At 46.0% G+C, this 27170-nt stretch overlaps 1 protein-coding gene across 3 annotated transcripts in view; it reads right to left on the bottom strand.

The window, feature by feature from the left end:
• Positions 1-27170, bottom strand: part of DPY19L4 (dpy-19 like 4) — a 617659-nt gene that overhangs the window by 127999 nt on the left and 462490 nt on the right. The window lies entirely within an intron of this gene.

Below are 27170 nucleotides of genomic sequence, written 5' to 3'. Positions count from 1 at the left end.
CTGTTTACAGCACACTTCTGAATTACAAACAAGTGGATCATTTGTGGTTTTCTAACTGCTGATGTGTTTTGAAACATTTCCACAGTTGATTTACAGGTATTTAAAAGTTGTTGTGTGTTACAAAAAAACTGACAGCTTACAGCCATTGTTTTCACACGCCCTTTACCACCACAAAAAGGCAGTAAACGAGTCCACATTACTATTCTGTCTTTGACTGCAAAGTAAGAGAATTTTGTAAACACCAATCCACATTTTAAAGGAATAAGCAGAAATTTGTCAGACGATCAAGCCTGACATATGCCCTCAATTCTTGAACACATAGGGCACGTTTCTGAGTTTGGCGGTGTGGGAGCAGGGCGGCACGCCACTGCTCCGCTCCCACACTGCCAAAGCTCACCACTGGCCAGATTACGAGTTCCCATCTGGCGGGCAGTCCTTTGGCGTTCCCATGGCAGTGCCTATTAAAAACGCACCTCAATGGGAACATCAAAGCAAGTTCCAGCACGGCACACTATGTGCCTCCTTGCATGCATCCTCATGGCCCTGAGGCACCAGCAGGCCCAGTAGGGCCCCCTCAGCACTAGCCTTTTCATGGCTCGCTCACCGCCATGAAAAAGCTTGCAGAGAAGAAACCTGTAATATGCATGGCAGTGCCACAGTTGCACAACCAGCATATTACTGCCTCACACCGCTACAACACCGACGGGGAATGGTGGTTCCCCGGCAGTTGCAGCGGCATTATGACTGCCAAACTCAAAATAGGGCAGTCAGACCACCGATGTGGCGTCAGCAGGAAATGAGGGAGAAATCCACACAAGGCTGCAGCACAAGGCACTTGCCTGGAAGGTTACAGTGTGGCACTAGAAGATTTTGGGATTAGTGAACACCGGTCGTGTTATGTTAGACATTTCTAATTGTGCTCTTCGTTCTCCATTAACTAGAAACGTTTGAAATAAAAACTGTACAGAAACAGGGATTACAATAAAATTAAATCTCTCTGATCATAGACAATGACTACCAGTCCATCCCACAATTAGCTCCTGAAGTGCTTTTGTCTTAGGGCCTGGGGCACTGCGTAGGCTACATGAATGATAACTATGCCCCTGGCTGGGCCGGCTTTACTGCTGGTTCCACCCGGTGTGACAACACACATATTATTCAGAGACAATAACCCATGAGTGGGTAAGTCAATGTAGAGGAAAGGATACTTAAGACAATGAGGGCTGACAGATGAAGGAGTTACCTGTCATTCCTATTGGTAGGCATTATACGCAGAAGGAGAAAAGAACGAGGCAGACACGCGACTGAGCAATCCACAAGAACATATCCAGTTCATAGACGGAGCCAATAACGTCGTATGCCCGTTCAAGAAGGGTTTTATAAAATTTTAAGACACTAATACAAGTGATCCAAAGACTTGAAAAACAGAGAAGAGGTTCGATATTTGCTGACCCCCACCACAAATGTAACAAGGACCAACCTCATCACAAACTTGTGAATCCGGGAAAGGGGAGTTCATAGAACCATCCACGCAAGTGCCTTTGCCCGTCTCCCTTGGGAGAGGGCGAATAATACATGTTAATCAGTGAAGCTGGTGACCCCAAATTACAGAAGTCCTGAAGAAGGTGCTACAGTATCGCTTTGTTGTTTGCACCGAAACGCGTCGACGCACTTTGTTCTAAATATTGAATCCAAACAGGGTCAAGTGAGCAACTGATAGACATGCACTAATGCTACTGTTGAAGTCACCCTTGCATTTATGAATGACCTTTGGATCAGATATCGGAAGTGGTAAAATCAGCAATAGGCCAAAACGAATAGAGGGGGTTGTTTTTGAGAAAAAGTCTGCTTTTTGCTTTGTATTTTTAACTGTAGTTTAATGAATTATATGCCTGTAGAGTTGTTGTGTTTATGATTCTCCTTTATTTAGGATTGTATTATTTTTTATATATTGGTTATATGTAATGAATTATTATGAATGTTTTTATCTTACTTTCAAAGATTGTTCTTTGAAATTTTAACTTGTCATTGTGTGTATAATTCTTTTTATATTCTCATTAAAATAAGACTGTGAACGTTCAATATTTTGGTGTGGAAATTGACACTTGGCTAATATAGAGTGAATTTATAATTTTCCCTGTGTTTCAAGTTTGCATGTATGAACTGTGCACGCAAGGATAGTATTAATCTTAGATGAATGTGTACCCAGGGATTTCCCTTTGACTGATTATACGCAGGGCCACTGAAATTATGCAGTAGGGTTGACTAAATTATACAGCAAGTAAAGGCAAATTATGCGGCACATATTTTGTAGTTTTACTTTATTAGTTTTTAATTTTAATACATGGTAAATTGGTAATACTGTTTGAGCAAAGATTTCCCCTCATCAGTACGAGCTTAACAACTAAATACATAAATAAGCAATAATAAGACGACCATTGAAGGGACTTCCACTACGTGTAAACACAATTTGCCACTAATATAGTAACTTTTGATCCATTCGAGCGAGATTTTTTTTTGTTTCTTAAAATTAACAGATTATGCAACAGATAATGGGCTATATGGTAAATATGTCAAATCAAGAATTATGAGAAAAAACAGCGGCAGCAGAAGTGCATGATTCCAGTTGCCCCAATTATATGTCGGGCTCCCGGTTTTATGGTATTTATATTTTTGACATTTTCGTCTGTATTTATCCATATTTATTTTTTGTTAATTGTATCTGTATTTATCCATATTTGTTTCGGGCTTGGTGTAAAAATTAAGCAGAAATGTGTATATTTCCACATTTATTTAACTGATAAATACGCACTCATGCTTGAACCCCTGCCAGGTTTCAATGCTGTGAACACCTGCAGAAGATAAATCAATGCACATTTATGAAAATATGCACGTCAGTATTAACCTTGTGCATATCTACTGGTGTTAAAGCCTCTTTATTATAACTCCTTTCTTTTTTAATGCCCTTACCCATCAATTCACACAGCTATTGGCCTGGCAGTCATGGCAGACAGTATTTAGAATTACTCAAAAAGCAACCCAATTTCCGTTTTTATCCACATCTAAAAATAAATGCAGACAAGAAAATGAATATTTTCTGTCTGTATTTATCTGTAAAAATCAGTAAAAACGGAAAACAGGGAGCCTTAATTATATGTTAAGAACGCTTGGTCTGGAGAAAAGCAAACTCCGGGTTTAAAACATAACATAGTTGTTGGGGGTTGTTCTTACAAATACATATTTATTATTGTCCAAATGAACCCTCTGAACTATCTACATACATATTTTTTTGGGAACTGCATGTTACACTTTGTGCTTTGCAAGAGGCACATTATCCCTCTGATCTACTTTAACACTGGGATCCGTCAGAGCTCAGATACCTCTCAAGGAGATAAATTAATCACCAGAGTTAAATTGACATGTTTATAGTAGCATAATAATTGCAGGTTGGCAAAGAACACAGAAGTCTTTGCCATTAGCCCTGTCCTCTATTTCAAAATGCACCCCAAAGCACGGCTCTTGTTTCAGTTGCACTTAAATTGAACTTAGTTTGTTATTTATTCATCCTTCTGAACTCCAGACAGAATTTTACTATTAAGTATGTTAGCAAGTACAATTTTAATACGCGTTTCCGAAGGCTTATGGATTCCACCACAGTTGTAGCGGTTTTTAAAAGCAGAATGCAGGCACCGACACATCACGTGCTGTAACTGCAGCATGGCCCACTGTCCTTCTGCATGAGAGAATCGGCAACAGGCAGAAGGACAGTGGGGTTGACAGTCTGCGGGGTCTGGGAGGGCCTGTTGAAGCCTCTTCACTTCAAAGAAATGTATTGTATTGTATTGTAATTGCATTTATATAGCGCTTACTACCCCTGACGAGGCGTCAAAGCGCTTTTTCGGCGGGTAGCACGCTACTCCGGGACCCACAGAGGATTAGTGTTGAATGAGTATAGTTAAACATGCAAGTACATTTTAAGTGGTGGATAGGTTAGTCAGTTATTTGGATTTGGAATGATAGCAGAAGGATAGAGGAGGACAAAGGTTTTTATTTATTTATCGCTCGCTTGTTGACGCATGCTATTCAGGGAGCCTATAAAGGATTAGTGGTGAATTAATATGGTGAAATATGAGGTAATTTCAGTGGTGGATATTAGTCTGTTACTTGGAGTGAGAAGGATAGTGGATGGATAAAAGGGGAAGAAAGATTTGCATTCATATAGCACTTGTTACCCCTGATGGGATGTTGAAGCGCTTTTCTGGCGAGTAGCACGCCACTCCCGAACCCATAAAGGATTAGTGTTGAAAATTAGTATAGCATAAATATGAAGTAATTTGAGTAGTAGATATGTTATTCAGTTATTTGGGCAGTGTATTAGTATAGTTGAATATGGAATATGGAATTTGAGAAGTGAACATGTTAGTCTGTTAAGTTTGATTGAAAAAAAAATAGTAGAGGGATAAAAGAGTGAAGGATTTTTCTTTTCTTTTTAAGTCTTAGCAGTAGGAAGTGGTTTTTGGATGAGTAAAAAAGAGTTTTGGAGGGAAGGAGTCAGAGGGGAGAGTTTAGAAATGGTTGTTTTAGGGGATCGGTGTAGTAGAAAGAGGTGTTAGATAATGCAAGGAGGGGTAGAGCAGGAGAGTGTCCAGAAAGGTTATTTTGACGATCATAGTAGTGGTATGGACCTCTAGACCTGCTATCTCACACTTCAGACTGCACACACATGTGGTCTGTCTTTCACCCTCTCTGCCTGGAAGCATTCCTGGTGGAACTGTAAAAAATTAATTCAGGCTCTTCGTCTGACCCCTGCCTCGCCAGATTTTTTAAGTTATTAGCCCCTGGCTCAATGCTATACTGAATTCTATTTGGAACTCTTCGTTAGAGACTAGGATCTATCCAATTGGTTGGAAAAATGCATTTATCCGGCCAATTCTTAAGAAAGAAGACGCTGACCCAGCTGGGCCAAACATTTTAGGCCAATTTCCCTCCTTCCTGTCCCAGCTAAAAACCTAGAAAAAGAAGTTCAGAAACAATTTTAGGACTTCCTGGAGTCGAACCATCATCTGCATGACTCCCAGTCAGGATTTAGATCTGGCTATAGCACGGAGACTGCTTTGCTTAAAGTCGCAGAGACTATCCGTGAAACGTTGGATTAAGGAAGCTGCGGGATGCCGGTGCTGCTGGACTTGTCCGCAGCTTTTGATAGGGTGTCACACAAGATTCTCCTAAAAAGACTTCAACATCGAGGAGTGACCGGAACTGTCCTGGCCAGGTTCCGCTCATTTCTTGAGGGGCGTACACAGCAGGTCACTCTCCATCCTTATGTCTTCACCTCCAGCCCCCTTGTGTGTTGGGTCCCTCAGGGCTCGGCTCTGAGTCCAACGCTTTTTAACGTGTATCTTTAATGTGTATCTTACCCCTCTTGCGGACATCGTCGAGCAATGTGGGGTGAAGGTCGTCTCGTATGCCGACACACGCAACTGGTGTTCTCTTTCAGAGATCACAGCGAGACAGCCTTTGCCAGTTTTAAGCAGTGTCTTCTCAATATCTCGTCATGGATGACGGATAGCTGCTTAAAATTGAACACCTCCTGGTGGCCGTCTGAGCTAAATCCACCTCATCTCCCAGTTGCTTCTGCCAAAAATCTAGGTTTCAAGTTTGATTCAGAAATTACAGGCAAAGCGCAAATTTCCCATGTTTCTGCAGAGTGTTTTGGGAAATTGAAGGCTCTGCAGAGATTCCTTCACTTTCTGCCAATGGTCTGCAGGAAGACTGTGGTGCATGCATTAGTCACCTCCCAGCTTGACTACGTGAATAGCCTCTACCTGGGTCTCCCTGAGTATTTACTCAGGAGGCTACAGATTATTCAAAACGTGATAGCAAGGCTTGTGAGGAACGTGCCATTGCGACACCACATTACCCCTCATCTGCGGAGTCTACACTGGTTGCCTGTAAAAAGAAGAATAGAATATAAAGCACTGACCCTGGCCCATAGAGCAATGAAAGATACTGATCCGCAAGTATTTGAGGCAGAGCCTTCAGAAATATAGCAGGAATAGAGTACTTAGATCGAATGACCAGAAACTACCGGTCATCTCTCGTTTTCTAAAGGCCAGGACTGGTGGCCGGGCCTTCTCGGTCAAAACTGCTACACTATGGAACTCTATGCCTGAGCATTTGAGGAAGACCGAGTCGGAATCTATGTTTAAGAAAGCTCTAAAAACCAGGCTCTTCGGCCTTCCCTAGAGTCCTTTTAGTCTTGGTCACTCCCTATAGGTTGAATGCACTGCCAGCGTCGGGACACTTACATTGGAGGTAGCTGTGCGCTCTACAAGCTGTAATAATAATAATAACAATAATAATAATAATAATAATACACCTGCATGACAACACATATATAATATAAGAAGAGTGCTACAAGGACTGAAGGCTTCAATCTAGTTCTAAAACACACTGCCCGTCTCAATTATAGGAAGAACAGAAATAGAAAAAATTGTACTAATACCGCATTCCCTGAATACCCTGCAAAAACACTGTGTCCAATCATGAGATCAACCTTTAAGGAGTTGGACATTGTCCTGGTCTCACTAGTCTGTGAAGGTTAGCAGGAGTAGGGTATAACTCGAAATATTGAAGAGGGACAAAGGAGGAGGAGGCCTGGGATTACCAGATCTGAATCTTTAATATGTGGCAGCACAGGTACAGCATGCTGTGGGAAGAGTGGAGGAAGTCAGCTGGGAAAGGAGACTTATCATGCGGTCAGTGGGAAGGGAAGCATTGATGGTATGCTGGATAAAAGGAAGGCATCTGCCTATACACATGAGTATGCTCTGCTGAATCAAGGTGGGGAAAGGCAGCTAAGCCACTAACTACAAGACACTTATCTATGCCAAACATAACTGTATTGTCTTTCTCTATCATATTCTTTGTACCTCTATGTGGATCTACCATTATTGCCTGTATATGTAACATTTAATGTCTGTATAGCGCTCTGATATCCGCTAGGATCTTGTTCGCGCTCTATAAAACTTTCAAAATAAATAAATAAATATAATGTGCCCCACGTGGCATTAGCATGGGAAATTAGCTGTCAAGATGGCCCTGCAACACCCCCCTCCTCTAGGTCAGTACAAATTTGATTTCTACAGCCTTTCAGGCGAATCAGCAGGGACATGGCCATGTCTCAATGGGGAGAGGGAAGGTTCTTGGAGCACTTGTATCCAAGAGAAACAAATAATACTTTTGAAGAAGAGACAAAGGAGATGTTTAGGATGGGAGTGTGAACTACATTCAGTTTACTGAATGAAGAAAAACAGCCCGGTAGCTATCCTGCTGCTCAGAGGCCTACTCAACTCCAGACGTAAGAGTGGAGTTGGGAAGGGAACAGAGATTGGTCTCACAGCAATATAGGGCACTGAAGACTGACTGGAAAACATTACCCACGAAGGTTTAACAATGATTGGAGTATGATCTGCCACAGCCTGAAGCAAATGATAAATGGGGGAAAGCATTTGTTCAGAAGCAAGGGGTGGCAAATAAATCCAGTTTTAAAATGACACGTTTCCACCTATTGCATCACATTTACCTGACCCTGCAAAGGCTAGGCAGTGTCAATTAGAGACTAGGACCACTAGAGAGAGCCTTACTGCCCTCCTATCCTGCTTTCCTCTTACACAAAAACTGATGGAGCGCTATTTCCTCAGCATTAAATCAGACTCTCCACTTGAACCCTGTTCACCCAAGGTCTTGCAACTGGGAGCGAATATCATTCTTTCCCATCTCACTGGAACTTTGAATAAAGCAATTACTTCTGGGTGTTATCCTCAACTCAGGAATAAGGCGGTTGTCAAGCCTCTCCTCAAAAAGGCCAATCTGGACCCCATCGATCTAAAAATCTATTAGCTTATTTTCCTGCTGTCTGTACCTATTAACATTCTGGAGAAAAACCTGAATGCACAGCTGATGACCTACTTGGAACCTAATCAACTGTTGGATGTCTCTCAGTTTGGATTTCGGAGTAACCATAGGAGCGAGACTGCATTAGTATCAGCAGTAAACAATATCTGTTCTGTGGTGGTGGATACAGTGCAATAGACATTCTTGATCCTTCAGGATTATCCGCAGCTCTTGACGGCATGTCCCTTACCCTGCTTGTTGACCGGCTGCAGGAACTGGGGGTCACAAACTTGGCGCTTAAGCTCTTGGCATCTTTTCCGAAAGATTGGTCTCAGACAGTTATGGTGGATCAGTTCTGTTTGGAGTCCATAACTTTTCCATGTGGGGTTCTTCAGGGTTCCTTCCTGAATCCTACACTTTTCAACTTGTATGTCTCCACGCTGGCAAAACTTACAAGTTCCTTTGGGCTCCAAGCTTTGTCCTATGCTGATGACACACAAATTATTCTGTCTATCACTAAGGACACAGAGTCAATTGTTACCAATTTCAAAAACTGTATACTGGCTATGGCCACAAACATGGATAAAAACGACCTAAGACTTAATGGAGACAAGATGGAGGTCTTAATTTTTGGTAGTCCACCATCCATATGGACCAATTTGTGGTGACCAGATAGGCTGGGGGCTTTACCCACTAACTTTCTCGGCTAAGAACCTTGGAGTATTGATCAACAAAAATTTACTGTTCGACCTGCAGGTCGACTGGATGGTTTCAAACTATTTTTGGATTATTAAGACTCTCTGGAAAGTGTTTCATTATATCCCCTCTCAGACGCATAAGCAAGTGTCCAGATTGGACTATTGCAATGCTCTGTACCTGGATATCAATAAGACTGTTCTCGCTAAACTGAAGCTGGTCCAGAATGTGGCAGCCAGACTGATTCCTGATGTTCTTAAATAACAATCAGTCTCAGCGAGGATTCAGACACTTCATTGGCTGCTTGTGTATAAATGAATCACTTTTAAGGCTTTTGTATCATTCACAAGGATCTCCATTACATCGGACTTGGAGGACTTAAAACATGGTACAAAGATATATTCCCCACAGACAGTTGCGATCCTCAGGAAGCAATCTTTTAACTGTTCCTAAGTATCGGAAATCGAGATGGGGAAGCACAGCTTTTTCGCTGGCGGCATCCCAGCTTTGAAATTCTCTTCCTTATTCCATCTGAAGTTTTCAAGCTCATGCTCCATTTCGTAAGGCCCTACAAACGTGGCGTTTTACTCTCTAATGGATGTGTTCAGGGCCTTATATTTTCTTCGGCCTCTCCTCCTTACTAACCGCTATCAATGCCTGGTCACCTTTTGGCAATTGCTTGCGCTCATTTCATCCAGATAGGTTCTATACTTGCCAAAGGTGGGGTGGGCTGGAGGCAACCTTTATACATATGACCTGGAGTTGCAGAATACTGATAGGATATTGGGGCGATGTAGTGGCAACCTTGAAAGCAATAAACACACTCAAAGACCTACTTCTAGGATTAATACCCAGACCCAGAAAAAATGGAAAATCTAACATCTGCTGCATTGGGACTACTGTTGATAAAGTGCAGTATAGTGATACGTCGTCTATCCTCCATGCCCTAAGATAGGTGTGAGAAAAAGATATGCTGGAATGGACCTGGGTGAGGAGTTGATCACATGGGCACTGAGAACTTATGAGGGGGCAGTTTCGGGAATTTCGGAAATTGCTGTTATTTTATCTGTAACTAACGGATTTTAAAGTTATGCAGGTTCTTACCTCATTATGTTTGCAGGGGTGAGTTGCTGACTGGGCTTGACTGTTTCCTCGGGGGCTCCCAGCGGTAACGGGCGCCATTTTGGCTTGGGCAGCATACTCCACCATAGCCCTGCCACTCCCCCGCAGCTCCGCCCCTATTTAGGAGCGCGTTTCCTGCTCTCTCTCGTGTTTGACCAGTGGCCCGGTGGCAGTGGGTCCTCCGGTCATACTTTGGAGAGTATCCTGATTCCTAGGCATCCCGCCCCGCTGACTACGAGCGCAGGCGTTTTATTTGTCATTTTCGGGAATTTCGGAAATTGCTGTTATTTTATCTGTAACTAACGGATTTTAAAGTTATGCAGGTTCTTACCTCATTATGTTTGCAGGGGTGAGTTGCTGACTGGGCTTGACTGTTTCCTCGGGGGCTCCCAGCGGTAACGGGCGCCATTTTGGCTTGGGCAGCATACTCCACCATAGCCCTGCCACTCCCCCGCAGCTCCGCCCCTATTTATACGGACACTATGAGGCAGCGCAGCGGACGAGCGCAGCGGGCGCGTCGTAGGCGCGCCGGAGTCGCGCCAGAGTTAAGCCCGTCCGCGGCCGGCTGGGGCCCGGGCTCGGTCGCCATGCCTGTCTCTTAACCACTTATCCATCGGCGCTTATACACTCCCTCTGGCATCCCCGTCCCCCTTCACTTTTAGTATTAGACTGTATTGCCTCTTTGGGTCTTAGCCGCCCTTGCCCTGCACCCCCGCTCCCTAGTGTCTCATCCCTATTGCCGTCCTCTAACCCTCCTCCCTTTACCAATTCGCCCCCCAGGCATGACGATGCCCTCCCCTGCGCCCTTGTCGGCCCTAAGCTTCCTATTTCTGCGATCCTCCTTAACACCAGGTCTGCGGATGGGCACCAGCTCGAGCTTTTCCATCTACTCGATTCACGCCAGCCTGACCTGTTATTCCTCACGGAAACATGGTTCAGGGACGACTCGCTTCCCAGCCTGCTGTCCATTTTGCCCCCTACTTACGCGGCCATTAGGAAGGACCGCCCAGGAGGGAAGACTGGGGGGGGTGTGGCATTGATCACCCGCGCAGACTTCCTCTTTCAAACCTTACCGTCCCCCGTGATCCCTGCAGTAGACTGCTTAGTAGTCCGTTCCAATTCCTTTAGAACCCCTATAACCTGTGTTCTGATATATCGCCCGCCCCAGTCTACCCCTGGTTTTCTACCCGCCCTAGAGGACCTTCTGGCCACCCTTGTGGTTAACAACTCTGCCATTCTTCTATTGGGAGACTTAAATTATTGGCCGAATGACCCAGCTGAAGATATGAGATCTAAGGAGTTCACGGCTCTGCTCACCAGCCTTAACTTCTCCTCTCAGCTGAGTTCGGCCACACACATCAAAGGTCATCAACTTGACCAAATTTGGTCCCTTAACATCCCTATGGGCCCTTCAACCATTTCCCCTTGTTCTTGGTCAGACCATTCCCTCATCTCTTTCACAGCCAGCCTCGGACGGCCACCTAAACCCCCTCTGCCCAAAAACATCTGGGCCAGAAAGTGGGATAAGGCGGCCCTCCCGGCGGTTTGCTCCTCCCTGGAGGCTACCAGCCCGGAGCTCAATGATTTATCCCCTTCCTCCCAGCTCTCAGCCATTAACAACTGGCTGTTAAAGGCGTGTAATTCCACCGTCCCCCTTAAGAGAGTGACTGTTAAACGCGCCCATGGGGCCAACCGATGGTTCACTCCCGCCCTCAGGGGGAAAAAACTGGCGACCCGTAGAGCGGAACGCGCTTGGCGGCGCACCTACTGCCCCCTCCTTAAGGCTAGTTACTGCCTGTCCCTAAAAGAGTACAAACACGACATTCTAAAAGCTAAAACGGAGTACTTCTCTGGCAGAATCTTGGCAGCAGAAAACCAACCGAAGGAGATATTCAATACTATTCATGAATTGGCGGCCTCTGACAGGGTGGTCTCTAAAATCCCCCCGTCCCAAACACTTTGTAACTCCCTTAATTCTTTTTTCTTTGAGAAGATTTCCCTCATTAGGGCCAACATTCCTCCCCCACCCATGGTACCCTCTGCTGCTCCCTCACCCCCCCCTCCCCCCTCCTTTACTCAGTTCCCTTCCCTCACCCGAGACTCTCTGCTCCCTCTTCTAGCGCGGATCAAATCAGGCTCCCCTCGGGACATTGGTCCTGCTTTTGCTCTTAAAGAGCTTTTTTCTAATTGCTACTCCCCACCACTTACCTTCATCAATCACTCCCTTAACTCTGGCACTGTCCCCCTTGCCCATAAATCAGCAGTCATCATTCCCATTTTGAAAAAGCCTGGCTCCGATCCCTCTGTGCCCGCCAATTACCGCCCGATCTCTCTCCTCCCTTACCTCGCTAAGGTCTCAGAGGCTCATATCACCAGGTCCCTGAGCTCCTTTGTGGAATCCACAGGCTGCTTGGCCGCTCGCCAAGCGGGCTTTCGCCCGCTGCACTCTACCGAGAAGGTAGTTGTGTCGGTGATGGACCAGTTAAGAGAGGGCATTGACATTGGCCGGCCACAGGCTCTAGTCCTGTTAGACCTGTCCGCCGCGTTCGACACGGTGGACCATGACATCTTGTTGACCCGTGTCGAAGCGGCAGGCATTGGGGGCTCGGCTTATGCCTGGCTCCGCTCTTTTCTAACGGACAGGGAACAGGCTGTCCATCTTGCTAACTTCTCTGCTCCTCCTAGGAGGGTGACTTGCGGAGTTCCCCAAGGCTCTTCCCTGTCCCCCTTGCTTTTTAATTTGTACATTTCACCCCTCATTTTTTCTTTACAGCAGATGGAGGTCTCGGTGTTTAATTACGCCGACGACCTCCAACTTGTTTTCAACCTTTCCTCTTCTCCTTCCTCAGCTTCTAATTTCCAGAAGGTTATGCTTTTTATCCAAGAGTGGATGAACTGCAACCACCTCAAACTGAACCCGGACAAGACCGAACTGGTCCTGACGGGGGGTGGTTGCAGTCCCTGGTCCCCTTCCTTCTGGCCCCCTGCCCTTGGCCCTCCCCCTACTCCTGTTCCCAAGGTTAAAACCTTGGGTATTTTCATCAATCCCATGCTTACCCTTCACACGCAGATCAATGCAGTTGTATCTGCCTGTTTCCTTTCCCTGCGGATCATCCGAAAGGTTGCCCGCTTCTTCTCAACTGCTGCACTCAAGCTCATCCTCATGGCCATGGTGCTTTCGCGCCTTGACTATGGGAACGTCATCTACAATGGGGCGCCGGCTTATCTGCTCCGCCGGCTCCAACAAATTCAGAATCAGGCGGCTCGCCTGATCTACGGACTCTCCAGGTTCAACCATACGACCCCTCTGTTGCAGTCTCTCCATTGGCTCCCAGTGAGGGAGAGGGCCCTTTTTAAGCTTGGATGTATCACCTACCAGGCTAGAGCAGGGACCGCTCCCGTTTTCCTGTGTGAAGCCATCTCCCCTTACCTTCCTTCCCGAGAACTCCGTTCCACTCATTTGGCCCTTTTGTCAGTCCCTCGTTTTAGGAAACAGAAGTCCGGTGGGGCCAGATTTGCAGTGCTGGCTCCTTCCTTCTGGAACTCACTCCCTTTTTCTCTTAGGTCGTCATCTTCCTACCTGGAATTTCGCAGACATCTGAAAACCCTCCTGTTCTCCAGACCTGTAGCCGTATAACCCTTTCCTCTGCACCCACTGGTCTTCTGCCTTTAGCGCCATGAAACCGATTTCGGTATAAGAGCGCTTTATAAATATTTTAAAAATTCAAAATTCAAAATTCAAATTCAAATTCAAATTCAGAGGAGGATCTGGAGACATGGGATGAAATTATCTTGGGGACCCCTCCTGGGCATTACCTTTCCTATGTCGGTGCGGGAAAGGCAACAGGCTGTCAAGGGCTGCCTCTCGGGGGTGGGGGGTGGAGTGGGGTGGGGTGGGGTGGGGTGGAATGGAGGGGGTTGGCTTTGAAGATGGGGGGTTTAAAGAATCATCTTATGTACCATGCATACCAACAGCAAGGTGAAGAAAATGATAATTAAATGCAGAATAATAACTGCAGATGTATCATAGACCCCGAAGGCTGGCACAGCTGCTGAATGCCGTAAATTAGGATAGCTGTAGCTATGTGATGCAGAGAACATTTGTGACACAAAAGGTGCATCGGACAAGAGAAAAACCTAATGTTTTGAATCATCATTGTGGCAATGCCAATGATGACTCACTGTACGATTTAACATTAGCTTTATTTGGAAAGCGATAATTAAAGTGTTTAGAAAATGTGTTTGTCTTGAGGTGGTTAATATACGACATTATAATTTCAGTGGAGCTATATTCTGCTTATGACGTCGAAAGTACATTAAAAAAAACTTGATGGTAAATTTCTTGTTCTTCTACCAAATTTATGTTCATTTACCCTCAACCTATTTTGTTCATTGTGTCAACCCAACATAAAACATACCAAATGGACAAGAAGTAATGTCTTATATATTTAGCTTCGCCCGAAGGCAATCCCTGATTAGAAGATACTTTGCAATTCCGTGACCTATCATCAGCACCGGCTCCTGTGTTTCCAAGGAAAGTGCCAATGCTTGTGGTGAGGCTTGCCAAACTGCCCTTCAGTCACACAGGCGCCGGATAAAGGGTCTAGCAGGCAATGTGGCTGCTTTCTTGGCTACTCAGTCCTCTTTGTATTGCTTCCTTTCATAGCTCGGTCCCTCTTTTCATTACTTTGTCCCTCTTTTAGTGGCTTTAGCACATTTTCTTTAAAGCAGTCTTTCTCTTTTGTGGTCCATTTCTTGGATTGCACAGTGGGGGCGGTGTTCCCAGTTTTCATATTCCAACCCCGGTCTTTGGGAAGTGTGAACAATACACTCGAGGTCTTCAGAGCTCCAGTCACCGGCTCTCTGCTCAGTAAGAGCTGTGTGCAGGAGCTCAGCCACCGAGGTGCTTGCACTGGGCTAAGATACATCTTCTGCTGTTTCGCATTGTTAGTAAAGGGTGCTACCTACAGAAACTGCCACACCACACAGCATGAACACCATTTGTATACAGCCCTGGCGAAATCTGTAGCATGCACCGGGGAAGGGAATGTTTCCAGCAACGTCAGCAAGGTCAAATGCTCCCAAGTTAAAAGGGAGATAAATGCAAATCCTCCGGCATCACCCTGTCTATAATCACTTCGCGGAGAGACTGGGGAAAATCGAACAATGGGCCGCCCTCAGCGACCTTCATTGGTGATGATAACTATCCGCCCAAAAAGCTGTTAGGTAACCGACACTGCTTTCTAGCTACAGTCATCTCCTCTTGCCATCAGCGTATGGCCGCAGCTCATGGAAATATCACGAATATCATCAAAGAAAAAACTGAAAACGCAGTGAGTTGATGCTGGCAACTCTGCACAAATAAGGCTGATGCCAGCCGAAACAATAACAGCCACTGACTGCCAAGGTTCTCGTACTGCTCTGATCAAGTCTGGGGATGCAGCAGGAGCGCATCAGACCGTCTGTCCTGCAGGACTCCAGCACCCGACAGACAAGCAGGCCAAGGACAGGAGGCTGCAAAGAATCTGGAAACAAGCTTGGAGTCGGTGTCTTCATTTCAGAAGGTCAGATTGACACCCTCAGTGGAGGAAAGCATTGAATGAAGTGCTTGTGCACCCTACACAAACCCTTTTAAGAAACAGTCCTGATGCCTAAGAATCTAGCCCCACACTACGTGCTATCTCAGACCCTTAGATCCAGTACGGCAGTACCCACAGGTTCACCTATGAGCACACTGGAGTCGGTGTCCTCATCTCAGACGGTCAGATTGCGTCCCCCTTGTCTTGCGGCACTGCACCAGCTCTCAGCGGAGGAGAGCACTGAATGAAGTGCACAAGACCTTTTAAGAAACAATCCTTTTCATCTTAAGGTTCACTTATAAGCACAAGAGAAACAAACATGGAGGAAAAACAAGCAGATCAGCACACCTCTGCATGACCAAAGCATAAAAGTAAGAACTCTGCCCAGCTTACTGCCTTCAAGTGCTTGAAAAATGCCACGGTTCAAGGCCTTTTCTGCCCCTGCACATATAGCACGAGACAACATCTCCATCACCAGAGAATCCTTCCCAGGTTTCTTCAACACCCATCATACACTGCATTAAGGCCTCACGGAAAGAGGCATTTTCACAGAATATCTGAATATTGTCGCCAAAATATCGTCCGACAAAAATACTGCCCTAAATAACTTTAAAAAAAATATCGCCAAATTGTAGTTAATAACAGAAAATCTACACCTAATGGGGGAAATATTTTCGTAAACAACACTTTGGACAAGATATTTTGTCAGACATTTTTGTAATTGTTATTCCGCCACACAATCATTATCACTTCGCCCAGCCAGAGAAAGGGCGTACACTCGGCTTCCATGAACAAGGTTCAACGAAGAGTCTGACAGTACCCAACTACAGGCACATAAAACCCCAAGCAAACAGGCGTGTGTCTGTGTGGGCTATTGCACCATGGAGGCACATTAAACCCCAAGCAAACAGGCGTGTGTCTGTGTGGGCTATTGCACCATGGAGGCACATTAAACCCCAAGCAAACAGGCGTGTGTCTGTGTGGGCTATTGCACCATGGAGGCACATTAAACCCCAAGCAAACAGGCATGTGTCTGTGAGGGCTATTGCACCATGGAGGCACACTAAACCCCAAGCACACAGGCGTGTGTCTGTGAGGGCTATTGCACCATGGAGGCACATTAAACCCCAAGCAAACAGGCATGTGTCTGTGAGGGCTATTGCACCATGGAGGCACACTAAACCCCAAGCACACAGGCGTGTGTGTGTGTGTGTGTGGGCTGTTGCTGCACGGAGACACACTAAACTTCAAGCAAACAGGCGTGTGTCTGTGTGGGCTGTTGCTGCACGAAGGCACACCAAACCCCAAGCAAACAGGGGTGTGTCTGTGTGGGCTGTTGCTGCACGAAGGCACACCAAACCCCAAGCAAACAGGGGTGTGTCTGTGTGGGCTGTTGCTGCACGGAGGCACTCTAAACCCCAAGCAAACAGGTGTGTGTGTGTCTGTTGCTGCACGGAGGCACACTAAACCCCAAACAAGCAGGTGTGTGTATGGGCTGTTGCTGCACTGAGGCACACTAAACCCCAAGCAAACAGGCGAGTGTCTGTGTGGGCTGTTGCTGCACGGAGGCACACTAAACCCCAAACAAGCAGGTGTGTGTGTGGGCTGTTGCAGCACGGGGGTACACTAAACCCCAAGCAAACAGGCGAGTGTCTGTGTGGGCTGTTGCTGCACGGAGGCACTCTAAACCCCAAGCAAACAGGTGTGTGTGTGTCTGTTGCTGCACGGAGGCACACTAAACTTCAAGCAAACAGAAGTGTGTCTGTGTGGGCTGTTGCAGCACGGAGGCACACTAAACCCCAAGCAAACAGGCGAGTGTCTGTGTGGGCTGTTGCTGCACGGAGGCACACTAAACCCCAAGCAAGCAGGTGTGTGGGTCTGTTGCAGCAAGGAGGCACACTAAACCCCAAGCAAGCAGGTGTGTGTGTGGGCTGTTGCTGCACGGAGGCACACAAAACCCCAAGCAAACAGGTCTGTGTGGGCTGTTGCTGCACGGATGTACACTAAACCCAAGCAAACAGGTGTGTGGACTGTTGCTGTACGTAGACACACTAAACCCCAACCAAAACAAATATCACCAAATTGGAGTTAATAACAGAAAATCAACACCTAATGAGGAAATGTTTTCGTAAACAACACGTTGGACAAGAAATTGTGTCAGACTTTCTTGTAATTGCTATTCCACCAAACAATCATTATCACTTCGAGCAGACCTAGACAGGGCGCACACTCGGCTTCCATGAACAAGGTTCAACGAAGAGTCTGACCGTACCCAACTACAGGCACACTAAACCCCAAGCAAACAGGCAAGTGTCTGTGTGGGCTGTTGCTACACGGAGGTACACTAAACCCCAAGCAAGCAGGTGTGTGTGTCTGTTGCTGCACGTAGACACACTAAACCCCAAGCAAGCGGGTGTGTGTGTGTGGGCTGCTGCTGCACGTAGGCACACAAAACCCCAAGCAAGCGGGTGTGTGTGTGTGGGCTGCTGCTGCACGTAGGCACACAAAACCCCAAGCAAGCGGGTGTGTGTGTGTGTGGGCTGCTGCTGCACGTAGGCACACAAAACCCCAAGCAAGCGGGTGTGTGTGTGTGGGCTGCTGCTGCACGTAGGCACACAAAACCCCAAGCAAACAGGCGAGTGTCTGTGCGGGCTGTTGCTACACGGAGGTACACTAAACCTCAAGCAAGCAGGTGTGTGTGTCTGTTGCTGCACGTAGACACACTAAACCCCAAGCAAGCGGGTGTGTGTGTGTAGGCTGCTGCTGCACGTAGGCACACAAAACCCCAAGCAAACAGCTGTGTAGGCTGTTGCTGCCCGTAGGCACACAAAACCCCAAGCAAATAGGTGGGTGTCTGTGTGGGCTGTTGCAGCACGGAGGCACACAAAACCCCAAGCAAATAGGTGGGTGTCTGTGTGGGCTGTTGCAGCACGGGGGTACACTAAACCCCAAGCAAATAGGTGGGTGTCTGTGTGGGCTGTTGCAGCACGGAGGCACTCTAAACCCCAAGCAAACAGGTGTGTGTGTGTCTGTTGCTGCACGGAGGCACACTAAACTTCAAGCAAACAGACGTGTGTCTGTGTGGGCTGTTGCAGCACGGGGGTACACTAAACCCCAAGCAAATAGGTGGGTGTCTGTGTGGGCTGTTGCAGCACGGAGGCACACTAAACCCCAAGCAAGCAGGTGTGTGGGTCTGTTGCAGCAAGGAGGCACACTAAACCCCAAGCAAGCAGGTGTGTGTGTGTCTGTTGCTGCACGGAGGCACACTAAACTTCAAGCAAACAGACGTGTGTCTGTGTGGGCTGTTGCAGCACGGGGGTACACTAAACCCCAAGCAAACAGGTGTGTGTGTGTCTGTTGCTGCACGGAGGCACACTAAACTTCAAGCAAACAGACGTGTGTCTGTGTGGGCTGTTGCAGCACGGAGGCACTCTAAACCCCAAGCAAACAGGTGTGTGTGTGTCTGTTGCTGCACGGAGGCACACTAAACTTCAAGCAAACAGACGTGTGTCTGTGTGGGCTGTTGCAGCACGGGGGTACACTAAACCCCAAGCAAATAGGTGGGTGTCTGTGTGGGCTGTTGCAGCACGGAGGCACACTAAACCCCAAGAAAAGAGGCGTGTGTATGTGAGGGCTGTTGCTGCACGAGTCTCTATCTGGTTTTGCTTTGCCTGTGACAGCACTTGTGCCTATGCATATCCTGTCTCAACGTGTTGCTGATGGTTGAATCCAGAGGATGCAGCCACTACACAAAGGCCACAACTACTGGGTTTGACAACTGGATTCTTTATTCTTCAGAGTGTGTTCCCTGCCATCCAGTTTTGCTGCTAAAACGTCAATTGATTTCCTCATTATAACTTTATTAATGCAATCTACCAACTGATGTTCTATATAAATCAGAGAGTCAGGCAATTGAAAAATGATGTGATCTTTTTACGGTACCGTTATCCAAATAAGCATACAATTATAAAAATTAAAAAAAAGATGCTTTTGGCTCAGGCTAGAAAACCGTGGCTGAACCATACGCTGCATATAAGACAGCTCAAAAAAATAGTGGCTTTTCGCTTGAGAATGCAAATGCAGATTAAACAACCACTCAATTAAAAATAATTAACTTGTGAGAAGATGGACAGGCTAATGGATTCTCACTACTAAAGCGTACTGTGCCACTGTATGTAATTAGGGGGAATCAATGCTCACTATCAATGCCAAGGTCATTCCAGAGAAAGCAAAAAACAGCTGCAGCAACAGAATCACAAGCAGGATAAAAAGATGATGAAATAGAGAAGGCTTTTTACAGGAAGGGTGACGCGGAGTCAGGTTGTTGGCATAGCTCTACATGCCGCATTCCGCGCCTTTGTATTGCTGCTTTGCAACAACATAGAACACAATTCAGCCAGCAGCCGAGAGACCAAACTGACTGGACAGGGAGACCTTTTACTCAAGTCCTACCTGATACACACCACATCATCCTGGGTGACCCGTACCTCCACTGAAACAATCAGAGACACAACCTACTCACATCTTCCTGGGTGACCTTTACCTCCACTGAAACAATCACAGACACAACCTACTCACATCTTCCTGGGTGACCTTTACCCCCGCTGAAACAATCATTGACACAACCTACTCGCATCATCCTGGGTGACCTTTACCCCCGCTGAAACAATCACTGACACAGCCTACTCACATCATCTTGGGTGACCTTTACCTCCACTGAAACAATCACTGACACAACCTACTCACATCATCCTGGGTGACCTTTACGTCCGCTGAAACAATCACTGACATAACCTACTCACAGCATCCTGGGTAACCTGTACCGCCACTGAAACAATCACTGACACAGCCTACTCACATCATCCTGGTGAACTTCATCTCCACTGAAACAATCACTGACACAACCTACTCACATCATCCTGGGTGACCTGTACCTCAATTGAAACAATCACTGACACAACCTACTCACACCATCATGGACGACCTTCACTTTCACTGAAACAATCACTGACACAACCTACTCACATCATCCTGGTGAACTTCATCTCCACTGAAACAATCACTGACACAACCTACTCACACCATCATGGACGACCTTCACTTTCACTGAAACAATCACTGACACAACCTACTCACATCATCCTGGTGAACTTCATCTCCACTGAAACAATCACTGACACAGCCTACTCACATCATCCTGGTGAACTTCATCTCCACTGAAACAATCACTGACACAACCTACTCACATCATCCTGGGTGACCTGTACCTCAATTGAAACAATCACTGACACAACCTACTCACACCATCATGGACGACCTTCACTTTCACTGAAACAATCACTGACACAACCTACTCACATCATCCTGGGTGACCTTTACGTCCGCTGAAACAATCACTGACATAACCTACTCACAGCATCCTGGGTAACCTGTACCGCCACTGAAACAATCACTGACACAGCCTACTCACATCATCCTGGTGAACTTCATCTCCACTGAAACAATCACTGACACAACCTACTCACATCATCCTGGGTGACCTGTACCTCAATTGAAACAATCACTGACACAACCTACTCACACCATCATGGACGACCTTCACTTTCACTGAAACAATCACTGACACAACCTACTCACAAAATCCTGAGTGACCTTTACCTAAATGAAACAATCACTGACACAACCTACTCACAGCATCCTGGGTAACCTGTACCGCCACTGAAACAATCACTGAAACAACCTACTCGCATTATCCTGGGTGACCTGTGCCTCCACTGAAAGAATCACTGACACAACCTACTCACATCATCCTGGGTGATCTTTACCTCCACTGACACAACCAGTGACACAACCTACTCACATCATCCTGGGTGACCTTTACCTTTACCTTTACCTCCACTGACACTATCATTAAAATAACCTGCTCAAATCATGGGTGACCTTTACCTCCACAGACACAATCACTAACAGAACCTACTCACATCATCCTGGGTGACCTTCACTGAAACAATCACTGACACAACCTACTCACATCATCCTGGGTGACCTTTACCTCCACTGACACAATTACTAACTTAACCAGCTCACATCATCCTGGGTGACCTTTACCTCCACTGACACAATCACTTACATAACCTGCTCACATCATCCTGGATGACCTTTACCTCCACGGACACAATGACTAACAGAACCTACTCACATCATCCTGGGTGACCTTTACCTCCACTGAAACAATCACAGACAGAACCTACTCACATCTTCCTGGGTGACCTTTACCTCCGCTGAAACAATCACTGACACAACCTACTCACATAATCCTGGGTGACCTTTACCCCCACTGAAACAATCACTGACCCAACCTACTCACATCATCCTGGGTGACCTTTACATCCGCTGAAACAATCACTGACACAGCCTACTCACATCATCCTGGGTGACCTTCACCTCCACTGAAACAATGCCTAACACAACCTACTCGCATCATCCTGGTGACCTTCACCTCCACTGAAACAATCACTGACACAACCTACTCACATCATCCAGTGTGACCTTCACCTCTACTGAAACAATCACTGACACAACCTACTCACATCATCCTGGGTGACCTGTACCTCAATTGAAACAATCACTGACACAACCTACTCACACCATCATGGACGACCTTCACTTTCACTGAAACAATCACTGACACAACCTACTCACAAAATCCTGAGTGACCTTTACCTAAATGAAACAATCACTGACACAACCTACTCACAGCATCCTGGGTAACCTGTACCGCCACTGAAACAATCACTGAAACAACCTACTCGCATTATCCTGGGTGACCTGTGCCTCCACTGAAAGAATCACTGACACAACCTACTCACATCATCCTGGGTGATCTTTACCTCCACTGACACAACCAGTGACACAACCTACTCACATCATCCTGGGTGACCTTTACCTTTACCTTTACCTCCACTGACACTATCATTAAAATAACCTGCTCAAATCATGGGTGACCTTTACCTCCACAGACACAATCACTAACAGAACCTACTCACATCATCCTGGGTGACCTTCACTGAAACAATCACTGACACAACCTACTCACATCATCCTGGGTGACCTTTACCTCCACTGACACAATTACTAACTTAACCAGCTCACATCATCCTGGGTGACCTTTACCTCCACTGACACAATCACTTACATAACCTGCTCACATCATCCTGGATGACCTTTACCTCCACGGACACAATGACTAACAGAACCTACTCACATCATCCTGGGTGACCTTTACCTCCACTGAAACAATCACAGACAGAACCTACTCACATCTTCCTGGGTGACCTTTACCTCCGCTGAAACAATCACTGACACAACCTACTCACATAATCCTGGGTGACCTTTACCCCCACTGAAACAATCACTGACCCAACCTACTCACATCATCCTGGGTGACCTTCACCTCCACTGAAACAATGCCTAACACAACCTACTCGCATCATCCTGGTGACCTTCACCTCCACTGAAACAATCACTGACACAGCTTACTCACATCATCCTGGGGGACCTTTACCTCCGCTGAAACAATCACTGACACAACCTACTCACATCATTCTGGGTGACCTTTACGTCCGCTGAAACAATCACTGACAGAACCTACTCACATCATCCTGGGTAACCTGTACCGCCACTGAAACAATCACTGACACAGCCTACTCACATCATCCTGGTGAACTTCACCTCCACTGAAACAATCACTGACACAACCTACTCACATCATCCAGTGTGACCTTCACCTCTACTGAAACAATCACTGACACAACCTACTGACATCATCCTGGGTGACCTGTACCTCAATTGAAACAATCACTGACACAACCTACTCACAAAATCCTGAGTGACCTTTACCTAAATGAAACAATCACTGACAGAACCTACTCACATCATCCTGGGTGACCTTTACCTCCACTGAAACAATCACTGACCCAACCTACTCACATCATCCTGGGTGACCTTCACCTCCACTGAAAAAATCACTGAAACAACCTACTCGCATTATCCTGGGTGACCTGTACCTCCACTGAAAGAATCACTGACACAACCTGCTCACATCATCCTGGGTGACCTTTACCTTTACCTCCACTGACACTATCACAAAAATAACCTGCTCAAATCATGGGTGACCTTTACCTCCACGGACACAATCACTGACACAACCCACTCACATCATCCTGGGTGACATTCACCTCCACTGAAACAATCACTGACATAACCTACTCACATCATACCAGGTGACCTTTACCTCCATTGACACAATTACTAACATAACCAGCTCACATCATCCTGGGTGACCTTTACCTCCACTGACACAATTACTAACATAACCTGCTCACATCATCCTGTGTGACCTTTACCTCCACGGACACAATGACCAACAGAACCTACTCACATCATCCTGGGTGACCTTTACCTCCACTGACACAATTACTAACATAACCAGCTCACATCATCCTGGGTGACCTTTACCTCCACTGACACAATTACTAACATAACCTGCTCACATCATCCTGTGTGACCTTTACCTCCACGGACACAATGACCAACAGAACCTACTCACATCATCCTGGGTGACCTTTACCTCCACTGACACAATAACTAACATACTACAAAACAACAAAAGAGTACCTTACTACAACTCAAATACTGAAAAAAATAGTGCTAATTAAAATGAGTCATGACTACTCCCCTGCAAAAAGATTTATTAAAAAATCTTTTTTTCAGGGGAGTAGTCATGACTCATTTTAATTAGCACTATTTTTTTTCAGTATTAGTCACATACTAACAAATAGGAACCCGATGAAGAGGACTGGCTACCTGCCCAGTGCGGGTGCCTGAGGGTTCCCCTTTTTTCCTCACTGCATGCTCACTGCAGTTTATACACACTTTCCCCTCCTCTTTCGTAATTAACACTCATGGGTGGTGGTGGTGGTCTATTAATAACTTAGATCTACCATTTTGCCTATTTGAGTTGTAGTAAGGTACTCTTTTGCTGTTTTGTAGTTGTATTCTTTGGGGTATGAGAGTAACCCTTTTTACTCTTTCTCTTTTGTTGTTTAAATATACAATAACTAACATAACCTGCTCACATCATCCTGGGTGACCTTTACCTCCAATGGAACAATCACTGACACAACCTACTCAAATCATCATGGGGGACCTTCACCTCCACTGAAACAATCACTGACAGCCTACTCACATCATCCTGGGTGACGTTCACCTCCAATGAAACAATCACTGACACAACCTACTCACATCATCCTGGGTGACATTTACCTCCAATAAAACAATCACTGACACAACCTACTCACATCATCCTGGGTGACCCGTACCTCCACTGAACCAAACAACGACACAACCTACTCACATCATCCTGGGTGACCTTTACCTCCACTGAAACAGTCACTGACACAACCTACTCACATCATCCTGGGTGACCTTCACCTCCACTGAAACAGTCACTGACACAACCTACTCACATCATCCTGGGTGACCTTTACCCCCGCTGAAACAATCACTGACACAACCTACTCACATGATCCTGGGTGACCTTTACCTCCAATGAAACAATCACTGACACAACCTACTCATATCATCCTGGGTGACCTGTACCTCCACTGAAACAATCACTGACACAACCTACTCACATGATCCTGGGTGACCTTTACCTCCAATGAAACAATCACTGACACAACCTACTCACATCATCCTGGTTGACCTTTACCTCCACTGACACAATCACTGACACAACCTACTCACATCATCCTGGGTGACCTGTACCTCCACTGAAACAATCACTGACACAGCCTACATACATCATCCTGGGGGACCTGTACCTCTACTGAAACGAACTCTGACAGCCTACTCACATCATCATGGGCAACCTTCACCTCCACTGACACAACCTACTCACATCATGGGCGACCTTCACTGAAACAATCACTCACACAACCTGCTCACATCATCATGGGCGAACTTCACTGAAACAATCACCGACATAACCTACTCACACCATCCTGGGTAATCTTCACCTCCACTGAAACAATCTACTCGCATCATCCTGGGTGACCTTCACCTTCACTGAAACAATGCCTGACACAACCTACTCACATCATCCTGGGCGACCTTCACCTCCACTGAAACAATGCCTGACACAACCTACTCACATCATCCTGGGTGACCTTCACCTTCACTGAAACAATCACTGACACAACCTACTCACATAATTCTGGGTGACCTTTAACCCCACTGAAACAATCACTGACCTTGCTTACTCACATTCTCTTGGGTGACCGTCACCTTCACTGAAACAATCACTGACCCAGCCTACTCATATCCTCCTGGGTGACCTTCACCTCCACTGAAACAATCACAGACACAACCTACTCACATCATCCTGGGTGATCTTCACCTCCACTGAAACAATCACTGACACAGCCTATTCACATCATCCTGGGTGACCTACCTCCACTGAAACAATCACTGACAGAACCTACTCACATCATCCTGGATGGCCTTTAACACCATTGAAACAATCACTGACCTTGCTTACTCACATTCTCTTGGGTGACCGTCACCTTCACTGAAACAATCACTGACATAATCCTGGGTGACCTTTACTTCCACTGAAACAGTCCCTAACATAACCTACTCACAATATCCTGGTAACTAACCTTTACCTCCACTGAAACAATCAATCAATGCCATAAACTTCTAACATCATCCTGGGTGACCTTCTCCTCTACTGAAACAATCACTAACATAACCTACTTTTCACACTACTTCTCTCTGAATACTTGCCGGCTAACAATCCTCACTGACTGAAAGACACAGCAATTCTCTCAACGCCATCCTTGCTGATCTCATTCTTTTACTCCTATGATTCCCTTAATTGTAACTGCCCATGAGCATCAGCAGCGATGCACCACCCTCATTCTTTTACCAAATAGTACTACCGACAGACACACAGACTCAACAGCATTATTCCTGTTATTCCCTCATATTGGGACGAATCTTGTTCCTCCTCTCACTCAGCCTTATAGAACAGTCCCATGTCATCCTTGTGTCAGCATTTGATTAACAGACCCCTGCCCACGTGACTCCTGGATTACCCGCACTATCCACTACGTTAAGACACTTGAAGATGTCCAGGGTGGCAGTTAACACCCTGGCAACAGCCCTTGATGCTGCCAAATCGGCAGCACTTTGCAGACTACCACAACTCTTTCTCATGCCACTGGCTTACCGAAAACATTACAACCATCAGATACACTTTCACTACACTTTCACAGTTTACTCTCTTTCCATCTCATTCACATACTTCTCTACATCTTCTCTCCCAACTCTTCTGCAAAATTACTTCCAATTTTAGGTCTGAAAACCTATCCTGGGTCCAGTCTGATCGACTCAGCCCTGGAGATGTATAGCCCTTAATGTTCCAGACACTAGTCTTGCCTAATCGACATTTCAATCATTTCACATACTCTGGATAATAGCAACATGCTTTAAATCACTGGTTGTCCTACTATTACCATTACTAAACCACTACTGACAAGTTATCCTTGCCTTCAAAACACCATACAGTGAATTAGATATGGTGGCATTGTCAAAATAAGAGATACTTGGAAAGGTGTAATTAATATATGATATGGAGCTGCCCCCTGCTTCTCTATCTGCTTTCTCTCCTTCTCTTTTCTATTAAGCTTGAAGCCACCTGGCAACTCATAGGTAACGAGAGACTACAGCAAGTCGAGCAGAAGTCAACTAATAGCTGGACATTTGTCAAATCCAGATGTATGAGTTTGATGATCACTGTTGGATATGCTCGCC

This window comes from Lissotriton vulgaris, chromosome 4_1 (genome assembly GCF_964263255.1).
Source record: "Lissotriton vulgaris chromosome 4_1, aLisVul1.2, whole genome shotgun sequence".
Lineage (NCBI taxonomy): Eukaryota > Metazoa > Chordata > Amphibia > Caudata > Salamandridae > Lissotriton > Lissotriton vulgaris.
The sequence above is the reverse complement of the archived record's forward strand: the minus strand, read 5'-3'. Positions and strand labels throughout refer to the sequence as shown.